At 30.7% G+C, this 12,437-nt stretch overlaps 1 protein-coding gene across 4 annotated transcripts in view; it reads right to left on the reverse strand.

Annotated features, from left to right (window-relative positions):
• Positions 1–11,246, reverse strand: part of LOC128998788 (LIM/homeobox protein Lhx1) — a 59,639-nt gene extending 48,393 nt beyond the window's left edge. For all 4 annotated transcript variants that reach the window (XM_054425145.1, XM_054425143.1, XM_054425144.1 and 1 more), the window contains exon 1: positions 10,762–11,246. The gene's annotated coding sequence lies outside the window, so the exon portion shown is untranslated. The remainder of the gene's footprint in view (positions 1–10,761) is intronic.
• Positions 11,247–12,437: the final 1,191 nt, after the last annotated feature.

Below are 12,437 nucleotides of genomic sequence, written 5' to 3' on the forward strand. Positions count from 1 at the left end.
TTAGTAACTTATAGTTTGTGAAAAATGGCTCGAGTCAAAATGTGTTTGTAGATGTTTAAATGAGTGTTTCCCCTCAAAAACATTCTTTTTTGTGACCGGTTGAGACTTGTTGACGAGAAAATAGTCTTCATAAATGCACAGTTGTGTGAATATAATAAATTTTAACAACAGTGTTAAGTTTCGTTATTTTTCATTTAACCATATAGTTTACAGGTCACAGATTTTAAAAGCAGGTATTTGTTAATACCAGTTATATTATTATTTATTTTGTGTGTGTATCTCTATGCCAGTTAGTAAAATGTACTCTAAATCTAAAATACAGATTTGTAACCTTAGTTAATTAATATATTATTTTAAATGAGTACCAAAGCATAGTTTCCGAAATTCCTAACCTTCAGAAAACACAAAAGTAATTGTAGCAAGTTAAGTTGTCGTAATGCTTTTTAAATCGATTCATAATGTGAGGTTATACAGGAGTTTGTACCGAAAATACTTCGTATAAAAGAATGTTATTATTACTGAAATAGATCATTATGTAATTTACATTCCAAAAGTTGTAGTAGGTAATTTGGTACCCATAAATATTTGGAGAGGAAAGGTGTAGTCACGATTTGAGCAGGCGTGCCGTGAATCGTCGGTGGCCGAATGTTCCGTAGTCTTTTATAGTTTACATTGTAGAGTACCAAACACTTGATAGGGCGTTGTTAGTTACTATGGTTCCTATTCTAGATAAAGTTTAGGGAGAGTTTGTAACAAATTGTATAAATATGCAAGGAAATAAACATTCATCTATCTTTCGGAAATCGGGCAAAGGATTATAGACCAAGATCATTATCATGTTATCATTTTCATCATTATCATCACCAATTATCATTTTTACTTCAAAAATGTATACATACCTTTTTGCCAATAATTGCAAATTCTGTAGGCATTCATATAGAAAATATTAAATGCTATTGGGGATGTCAAAATTAATTGCAATACCATTTAAAATCGAAATCTTTCGTAACTTGGCAGAACATCATTGATAAACTGTATCACAATCTGGGTAAAGTAAAGCACAATGTCTACCTCTTAAAACATGTCCTTTTTATATTATTTAATTCAATAACATGTTGTCAATGAAAAGTTAAAAAAAATTTAAACAACCACCGGGATGATTTCGAAAACTTCAAAAACAAATTTATTTTAAATAATAAACGTATTTTGTACTATGTTTATTATTTAAGATTGGAGATGAGTTAACAACAAGAGAGTACTTCTCACAAAGTTGAATTTTTGCAAAACATCAATACATGATTAGCACAAGGAATCCAAAAGGGCAAATTTGGATCAATCTCTCTGCAATGTTAATATTGTTAAGACGAGGTAACGAGTTTACGACCATAAAAATAAATTCATTGCGAATATTGTTATATATTTAAAATATTTGCAACTACTTAAATAAATATTTACACAAATATATTAAAAGGTACCTAGTATTCCACACGTTGATCGGACGTTTTGGAGTTTATGGTATGAAATGTAAGTTAAAAATCATAAGGTTTGTGTTATAGCATGCGTCAAATTTTAGTTAACGTCTAACTATTACAAAAATATAAAATTTAGTTAATTTCTACATCCAAATAGAATTGCGTTTTTATTATATATCGAATTTATAGTTTATATTTCATTGGACAATAAAACGTCAACATAACTGGAGAGCTGTAAAAACATGACGTGCAAAATATGAGTCGCTCATGATAGTGACATTTGAGTATTTTGCATTTCACTGGTCATGCTTAAAAAACTGTTCAGTAACGTTTTTATAACGTAAATATAATATTTTCTAATGTTTTCTCGTGTATGTTAATTTATTTAAATTTGTTATAGGTGCAACGATTGTGTAAAAAAAATATAAATCGTTCTAAATAACTATATATTATTAGTAATATGAGACTACATTACATTACAAAACTTTAAGCTGTGTTTGCTGCATTTTTTGTTATTTATGTTTGTTTTATTTTGAAGCTGAGAAAACATAAGCTGACTTGACCACAAAAAGACACTTCTACACCAGGACACATCGAAAAAAAATTGTTTAAAGGGGTTTACTCTAAATTGAGTCTTGAAAAGGTTCACACTTGTCAAGTTCTTACCAGAAAACACTGTGGATTAACTGCAACAATATAATGATATAATGAAACTACGCGTTCAAACCTAGCGCATGACAATCAAATCACGTGTTCTAAATCTGTGTGTTTCTACGTTACCGGGTCTGAATTCTAACATTTTATCAGAACTGTTAAATGTTTGATTAATCCAACATTTCATATTTTATCACTTTAATATTAGGTTATAGTATCGCTAAATGATCATTGCAACACGTTATTTAGACTGGATTATATATTTGAGATTTTCTAAGCCATTGGGTGTATTATCTACAAAGTGTTCTTAGTTTTAAAGCACCATTAATTAATTTTCAATAAAAATTCCCTAAATTATCCAAACTATTCCGTGGATTGGCAAATCGGTATTATTTCGGTAACCATGAACTGTTTATAATCTTACATGTATCAACGCTTTTATTTATGTAATTTCATTGAGTTTTTTAAATATAACTTATTCTGTAATATTTCTAGTAAGTTCCTTTAATTTATTCATACATAGTATTTATTTATTCCCCTGCTAACCGTCTATTTTTATTGAAACTATTTAGTCTTAATTATATTACTAATATTAATATTAGTATTAATATTATAATTAGAATTAGAATATATTTTATTCTACAAAATATATTGAGTAGTTCTATTGTCTAGAAACCAAATAACAAACTCAAGTTAGTAACTTGCAAAATAGTAATTTTTGACGAATTTCTTATATTGGAATAAGCTATTATTATCACTCCCCTACTAATTTATATTTACAAGATCTTAGCCATTTGTATATAGGCCTATCTGTGGATTTTATTTACTTCTAGTTTTACCATAGGGCCTTGTAACAAACAAGGCTTCTTTTCAAAATCTTTTGCTTTTGTTATTTTTGAAGATAGTAGTATTTACTATCTTCTAGTTCATACTAGTTTTAATTTTAAAACTCTATTAAAATGACCAATTTCAGTAAGGTTTCGTACAATTTTGTAAAATACATTGATTAAATTTAGGTGAATTAGCTTAAGAGTTACACTTTTGGTTTGTTTTAAACATTTCCAATGGTTTATCTTAGACAACCGATTGTAATATACACAGTGAAACATAGCTTGGTGTTTCTAATTCTATCAAATTTGGAAACTTATTGTGAAACTCTTCGAGTCAAAATTAAATAAATAATTGGAAATAGCCGTAGTCTGCAAATTGTATGTGTCAGTAATGTTTTTCGGTGCAATACTCTTGTATGCGAAAATGTATTTAAAACTTCAAAAGCATTTTCTATTCACTCAAACTATTATTATTTACATTACTTATTTGGAATATTACCTAGTATCAATTGAAAATTATAGAATGCGAATGGTTTATCCAATGTAAATCTTCTAGTCTAATATACTATTAATATGTAAGGGCAAAATAAGATGGCCATAGAATCTATTTTACTGATAACAATGACAATTCTACGAACTGGATGTAATTTAAAACGTTAACAACCCCTAAAGAATATGTATTCACAGTTATAATGTATTCATTTACAAGGTAAATGTATAAATTAGCGATTTTAAACTTTACCGATAAAAATGTATCAACACGGAACTGAAAAACCCCGGTCTTATGAAAGTAGGGTCAATTGAAAAATCACTATTATTTAAGGTCTTATATATCACTATTTTGAAAATAAATTACCAATCTCCTAGTTAAAACCAAAGTGGTAGTACATTCAAAAGGATATAGAACGTCATAAATACGAGCTATTCTTCTTCTTAATTTATTACAAAACACTTGTTTAAAGTAAAATACTATCATGTCGTGCTCAAATATTATCATCATATGCACAACTAGTAGGTTTTGCTTTTTCCGCCTATATTGGTATTTATTTTGTAAGATACATTAATTAATTTATTAAATCCTTATTTTGGCATAATATATTTTCCTTCCATAGAATTTTGATCATTTTCTAACTTATTTAATAACAAAAACCCTACCTACTGTATTTAATTCACTGCGGTAAGAGTTTCCTATATTTGGATATTTTTTTCAAAATTAGGAGCCTTTAATATATTACAGAGCAGGAAGGCGTGTTAGCAACACATTAGAAGAGACAACTATTATTGTACTAAATAATATCTTCTATAATTAAATGACTTTTATCGTAAAGATGGCTTTCCAAATTTGTCGATGTTCATTGCATACTAGTCATACACAGTAAGTACATATTACCATCAGTGCATGTACGGTTCAACTTCAAAAATATATAAACGCAATTTAATTAAAGAGTTTTGAATCCTTATAAATACTTATCGACGAAGATTTGTCATTTATGATCGAAATTTTTTTAGGTTGAATATTAAGTAATTTGAGATAACTTAGCATTAAGGACCACCTAAACAAAAATGTTGATAAAATCCCATATTACTTATAGCAATCTAGATTTCCATGTTAAGATATTTTATTTATTTTACTTTCCGACAATTTGTATTGAATCGTGTTATACACTATTATGTAAAATAATATAACACATACCTCAATAGAATGTTTGCATAAAAACAATTAAATTATCTTAATTTAAATAGCTTCGAATTTAAAATTTAGAACGATTACATATTGCATGTAATTCGCATTGGAGAGAACGTAAAATATTAAAAATGTTTGCAGATTTTAAATTTCAAGGACAAACTTTTCCGTTCTTTATTGAAACCATTGAATCATAACGACCTTAACTTGTAAAGTATAAAAGTAGTAGCTTTCAATTAAGTACGAGAAACAAATTTTAATGGAGCGTACATTTGATAAGATAGTTTGCTTGGTTTATAATGATAATCATTCCAATCATTCTCATACTATTCTTAGGGTATTTAAATTTTGTGTAAATTTACAAATTTGATATCACTGTATTTCACGTACTGTTTTACAAAATAAAACTTAATTAGTTTATCCTATAGCAATAAACGACTAAATAGGTACTACTAAACCAAAATGTAACCGTCAAAAGTATCTCAAGGAGTTTGAGGACTATTTACAGCCACAAATTCATTATGACGACATCTTATGCAAGGAATGGAGATTTAACACTCGCAGGATGAGGAGGGTGCGTCAGGGGAAGGTATTGGATTGTGTGAAAATGGCGGCTCAGTACAGAGCTAGCCACTGGGGACTGGTAATGCCGAAAATGGGCCTCCACTCCACCCAATATACAAGGACTACTTTATCACAACTTGGACGATCTTAATTTTAGGTCTACCTTTCACGTTTTAACTTATATATACTACATTAAAACTGCCAATTTACTGATGATTTTTATACTGACAAATTGTAAAGTGGTACGACGTCAACGAAATTATATTTTGTATTTTTAAATGAACGCTTAACAAAATTGTGTTTAGAATACTACAAAAGTGTTTCTATTCGACATACACTATTTGAACAGTTGTTATTGCTTTAGTTGGATACTACTACTTATAGAAATCAATACACATGTTACTTATTTATCTCTATGGCTTATGGGTGATTTCAATGTTATATGTATTTACTTTCCACGTATTTTAAATAATATATACATATTACATACATGCATAATACATATTCAATTGTTTAAATAAGAATATAGTATATGATGTTTATACTCTTATCCTATCCACTAAATTGTATTTCATTTTTGTGAAGTGAACTATTGACAAAATGTAGATTGTTAAAGTCTCGGCCTTGTTTCTATTCCACATAGAATATTAAATATTCGTTTTCAATTTAGCGGAAAACTACTCGTGGTAATCAAAAATATTGTTCAAGTTAATTTATCCTACGATGATCCTACAGTATAAGTATCAGGCTTTATCCTACTATATTTACCTTCCAATCTTTTAAACATCTGTACACGAAATTCTCATTGATATAGAAGATGAATGCAATTCAGGGTTTTAATAGTTTTCGGATGGCTTAAAATATAAACATATTTATATATTGTAAAACCCTCGATGTACATTTGGAAAGATGAAGTGAAGTATTTATCACACAATTACCTATTCAACATAGCATTTTTAAATGGTGTTTACTACTTTAGTTTGTACTATTCAAGTGACCAAATATTGATCTTAATACTGGTTCATGGAAATCAATAAATGTTCATAATGTAATATCGAGTAATTGGAAAATTAGGTTTGCCTTCCAAGTTTTTGTTTTTTTTTTCCAAAATTTTGTGACGAGGTATTTATGTCATACTATCTCTTTACGACACAGAATATTTTAATAATGGGTTTTAATTTAGATAAATATGAATTCGTAGGAATAAAGATAATGTCTTATAGTAAAATGATCATGATATTCACCTTATGATGCATAAAATTAGGTTTAATGACTACTTATGCTAAAGTATATTTTTATATAAACTATAGTCTAATTTATATAGACTACTATATATAGACTACTATATGCCTACTTTTTATTACTAAGTTTAACCCTGCTTTTACCAACAGCTTCATGCGATAATAGAGTGATTTTAAAAATACCTAAACATACCACTGATACATACATGACATGTTTACATACTGATAAAATTATCATCTCCTAGAGTACATACCTACAGCATTTTCCAATAAATTTCTAACTGTATCAACATCAACAGTGTAACTTAGTCTGGCAAGTATATTTTTCGGCATTGATGTTTTTCAACAATGTAAAAAAGTATGAATACTTTTTGCGCAGGCCATGTTTCAAATTCAATTTCTTTTTGACATTCTTGTGCCAATGGTTACTTATTTTGAGATCGTTTTTTTAGATGTATTATGTTAGTTATTATTTTTGTCATCACTGACAAAATTAACTGTTAATATAAGAATTTCAATCAAGAATAGTGTGTATCTTATGTGTTTAAATCTTCTCTTTAGTTAATTTATAATTTAAAAAAAAAACTACAAAATTATGTGAATGTAATAAGCTACCAATACATTTTTATTCATGTTTGAAGCACGACGATTTTCGTATACTTATTGCATTAAAATAAGATTATAAAGTAGTACAATATACTATAAAAATAGTATCATAAACTAAACGTCACCATACATTAATTTTTTCTTTAATTTTTGCAAGCATTAAAATGTCCTTTTTGAGAAAATAATTGAACTAAATCTTGTAATTTTATATTATTATGTGTATTTTATGTTTTTATTGTATTTTATGTATGTCTACTTTGAAGTAAACGATTTCATGCAATGTTGTGACGATATGAACGATACCTAACGCACCCTATAATAGATGTATAAAATGTATGTAAGGATGTAATCAAGTTCAATAAGTAATCCACATATTTAACCTATTATAGATCGTTAAGTTGTAAAGAAGATACCAACAGTAGGATAAACTTGGTGCGAAAATATAAAGTGATCATGCGGTTATTATTTAGACTTAATTTAATTAATTACAAAATGAAAAATGTCTTACTCCAGCGCAATTCGAGTAAATTGTAACTAAATTTTCAAAAAGCGGATTATAATATTGGTGCCCGATCCATGTTCTTAGTCTCAAATGAGTTCTTGGCCACATATTAATGCAATAAGACTAGTCACTATTTCTTGCATATGTAGTTTACTAATTGACAAATTGGATGATCAACTTTCATTTGTGTCTCAATATTATTATTTGTAATAATAGGTGTCAAATATATCAATAAATTTATTTATTATCAGCTCTAGTCCAAAACCATTACCATAACAAGCTCAAATATGATTTTTGGTAATTCTAATTACTTACCTACCGGTTAAGTGGGTTCATTTAAAACACATTGCCAGTATTTGAATGTTAAAACAAAAATTTTGTTGGATGAAAACTTGTGTAAAATTGATGTTATACACCACTCAAATATAGTTAAATGCAAAACCTTTTTAATTTGTTAGGCTGTTTTCACACCAACAGCGATTATTGATATCTTTAGGAATAAATAACGTATTTAAAATAAGAGGAAAATAATTTTACTTTGTGTATGAATGTCATTCAGGGTTTAAATAGTTTTCGGATGGCTTAAAATTTAAAAAATGGGCGACCGTGATTTAGAAAATTTCATTATATAGCCTATAGTAAATGAATGTCCTACAACTATGCCTTGGCCTTTAATGTTGCTAAAATATATTTGCAGACATAACCTATATCATAACTTAGGACGTTTATTAATTTAAATTCACCGATACAAAATATTTAAAATGTATGAAAATGAATGAACTCAAACCACTGTAAAATAAAGTAAATATATTAATTATTGAATAATTTGTAAATCTATAAAGTTAATTGTGCTGTCTCTAATATTCTCTAATTGTAATATACAAGAATAAGTCTATGAATTTTGTTTATCATTATTTTATGGTTTAGCCAAAATGTTATGTTTAATATTTTCCTATCTTTTACTCTTGTAACACGACAAGATTCTAAAAAAGAGGGTTTTCAAAATAAAATGTTCTGTATGATATTTTACTCAAGTCATATAGGAATGAATATATTCACCATGATTCTAGAGCTCTTTCAATATTTTTGTATTTAACATTTTTCTATTTTGCTTTTTAGCAAGCGACATAACTATATATTCTATAAAATGTACAAATAGGGGTTTTAAAAACTTGGTCTGCTTTAGAAAAATTGATAAGCGTACATTATTTTGCATTGAAGTGACATATCAATAAATTTCAATAAATCTCACTGTGTAGGGTGTTGTAAAACCAATTAGTTTGCTTTAATAATTAAGTAGTCACATAGAAATAAATATTTTCGCATTGATTATAGAGCTTTTTTCTATTTTGTAGTCTCGTTTTGGGCTTAAAGTAGTTTTAGTTGGTTTTAAGAAGTCGAAAGCTAAAATATTTAGAATTATATACTATAGTCATATATAAATAAACATGATATATATTCTGATTTTAGAGCTTTTTTAACACTTCAGTCTCGTTTAAGATTTAAAAATAGAAATCGATAATAATATATCTTGTATTAGTCACATAGAAATAAATATATTTACACTGATTTTAGAGCTTTGAATGTATATTAATCTCATTAGGGGTCTCAACACTTTTTAGTTCGATTTATGAAATCCATAATCGTAAAACATTTTGTATTGTGGTCGAACAAATATTTTAACTACAGCTTTTTCGATATTTTAGTTCCGTTGAGGGGTTTCAAGACTTTTTGGTTTCCTTTTAGAAAATCAATAAGCATAAAATATGTTGTAGTCATGTAGAAATATATATTTTCACACAGATTCTAGGGCTTTTTCCATATTTTGGTCTCGTTTGGGAGTTTCAAAATCGCGGGCCTCCAGGGGCACATGGTGCTGACAGTGTCACCACGACCGGGTAATCACTATAATCAAAATCGGGCCTCAATTATACGGGTACAGACCCGGGGGCCACTCGGAAACTACCTGCGACACCCGGACTGTATACAGTACTTCTCAGGAATACAAAAATACATTCGTGTATACTATATACACTATATATTAACACTATCTTTTAAAAAGTAACCAATTTTATTTTTAGGGCTCATTTTATAATTTGTCTTTATTTTTATACTTTTTCCTAAAAATAACACATTATATTTATTTAAATCGTTTGACTTTAAAAATAAAATTATAGCAGTTTTCCGATGCAATCGCGATTAAGTGTTAGTCAACGCTTAAAATGTTATTTCGTAATATATAAACCATTGTTATTACTTTGTTTTATCCATACAACGATTTTTAGAAATAAATAAGTAGGTCGTGCTATGTATCCTATAACGCACAAAAATAGTTATACAAAAAGTTGTATTTTAAATTTTAAGTATAAATAGATCTTGCTGTAAAGGTTTGTATTACCATGCAACGAATCCCGCAAAATACTATCTATTTCCAGAAATATGCCTTACATTTGACTGATAACACGTAGGCTAAGGAAAAAACATTTTGATTACGTTCGGTATATAACTTTGCTAGTATAACTTTATTACAATTATAACCTTATGGTGTTATCTTATTTTATTGGCTACAATATTATTATTTAAAATTAGTTGAAAGTCGAATCGCTCAGAAGATAACAAAAATATTATTCATTGATCATATTAAACTACTGTACGCATTTAGTTTTAGCTGGCTTATATGTAGATTATAGGATAAACCTGATTAAAATAACAAATAACCCGTAAGAGTACTAACCGATTGCTTGCTAAAACAGCTTCCTTTAGAATAGACTAAAACTAATCGTGCTCTCACTAAGGGTGTTCTCAATAGAATACTTTTTAATCGCATGAAACAAGTCGATTATAGTATTATAAGTAGCGGCCTATGCCTTTTAACTATATTTGCCGAGCTACATACTATGATAACACGTTATGGTTCGTGTGGTCAATCAATGTTGGGGCAATGTGGTTGATTAGGTGCTCCGGTTAATCAAAGCTGTAACTGAATGCAAACATGAATGAAAGAGTGAGTAATTGTATGTTGACATTGTTATTGACGCCTTGATTAGTTTAGACGCGTTGTCACGGGAAGATATGGACAGGACGATAGTGTTTGTCCTAGAGGATGTATACAAACACATGTCGACCGTGCCCGTTCTCCGTGACAATGTTACGGGCACGACGGCATCGGCACTATACACGAGTAGGCCTACTTGGAGAACTGTTGTACCTATGTTGTGAGTCTGTGTGACGGGTAGAGGTACGCAGCACGGTGCCAGTAGGGGAGCGTGGGCCCTAGGACCCGGGGTCCCGAGGAGAGCCCCTGATCCGGAGCCTCCGTCCTCCTGGAAGTATTGCAGTCCGAACGTGGATGCGAGGGACGACGGCTTGCCGCCGCGGCGCCTACCATACGGGGGCGGTGCCTGGTGTAGATCTTGCTTGATCGGCGTCGTGGTGGCGGTGGAGATTCACGGGTTCCTACGACACTGGCCCCTACACCGGGACCAACACTACAGGGTCATAACGTTCGTCACACAGTCCACAGTCCGCACCGCACGAGAGTCAACTCAAACTGACATCGCCGCGACCCGCCGCACACCGGCGCGCCGACAACTCCCTCTGCGCATGCGCGTTCTCGACCAATCACGTGATAAATCGCCAAGCGCAGGCCCTCCCCGTGGCCATGACGACGTATCACCGACCCCCTCACAGACACTCACCCCCCTCCCGCGGGGAGGAAATATCGAGTGCGGTTCTGTTGGATGCGATTTTCGACCGGAGTCGGTCTCGGGGAGCGCGTCGTATGGCGTCTAATCCCCTGCGCTTTGGCCAGATGTTATTATACGCCTCGCCAACATCGACATTTCGCCCGTGTACCTCGCCCGCTCCGGACTCAGGACCGCTGTCCGCTACTGTACTAATTACGCTACCTCGGTTGCCTTGGACCACGCCACTCGCCAGTTCAATACGCGGTCTATGCACTGTTAGCCTACTGATACTGTTCCCGGTCATCACATGTCTCAATCTCACTTTGCTGTAGACGGGTTGACCAACTAAAATTTCACTTTACTTATTTGATTTTTCTATTGATATAAATCTTAGCAATGAATGCGTTAAAAGAAGAGTTAACAGTTGACTGCATGATGTATTATTTGTGTTACGGATTTCAGCATACAGTATTTGTTAATTTTCAACCATATGATTTATTAAAATGCTTATCTTAGTACATAATCCTGAGAATACTGTAAGAAAATCGTCGGCGTGAGCGTGTGAAGTCTATTTGGGATATTCAGGATTAGCAGAGTTGTTTCTAAATTGTTTGTTTATTTTTAAAAGTGTTGAGTTATGTTTTACGAAACCCAAAAGTGGTTTTAACTGCGTAGTCCGAGTTAGAGATTCAGAAATTGGAATTGTTTAAAGGGAAGAGGTCTTGTAATTCCACGTGATATTTTACAGCTTAGTTTTTTGTAGGTTATGTAAAATGTTTAAAAACAACAAGCAAAACTTGGTTTATTATTTAGTTTGGATTTAAATTCCACTGACAGAAATTGTGTTTCAAATAGGCAACTCTTACTATACTACTGTTAGATTGTTATTTTAGAAGATTTACTGTAGCTCTTTTGTATAACCCTTAGTGTTGTTAGTTGACCTCCAACATGTTATTTTTCTTGATCTTGTTTTGTAAGAGGATTTTACTCTCATCACAAAATAAAACTAAAAATTAATGTTTAATTTTGTAAGTAGATTTATTGATTGACTAAGTGACTAATAGACATACAGTGAATATACCCATTAGACATCTTTCCTTCGTTGTAGAATATTAGTTTGTGGAAGTGTGTTTGGAAAATTTGCTGAGCCACCTTTGAATATATATAAATTTGAGAAAACCACGCCATGAATAATTAT

The sequence above is a fragment of the Macrosteles quadrilineatus genome, unplaced genomic scaffold (genome assembly GCF_028750875.1).
Source record: "Macrosteles quadrilineatus isolate MER2022 unplaced genomic scaffold, UCM_ALF_1.0 Scaffold_7__1_contigs__length_78375512, whole genome shotgun sequence".
NCBI lineage: Eukaryota > Metazoa > Arthropoda > Insecta > Hemiptera > Cicadellidae > Macrosteles > Macrosteles quadrilineatus.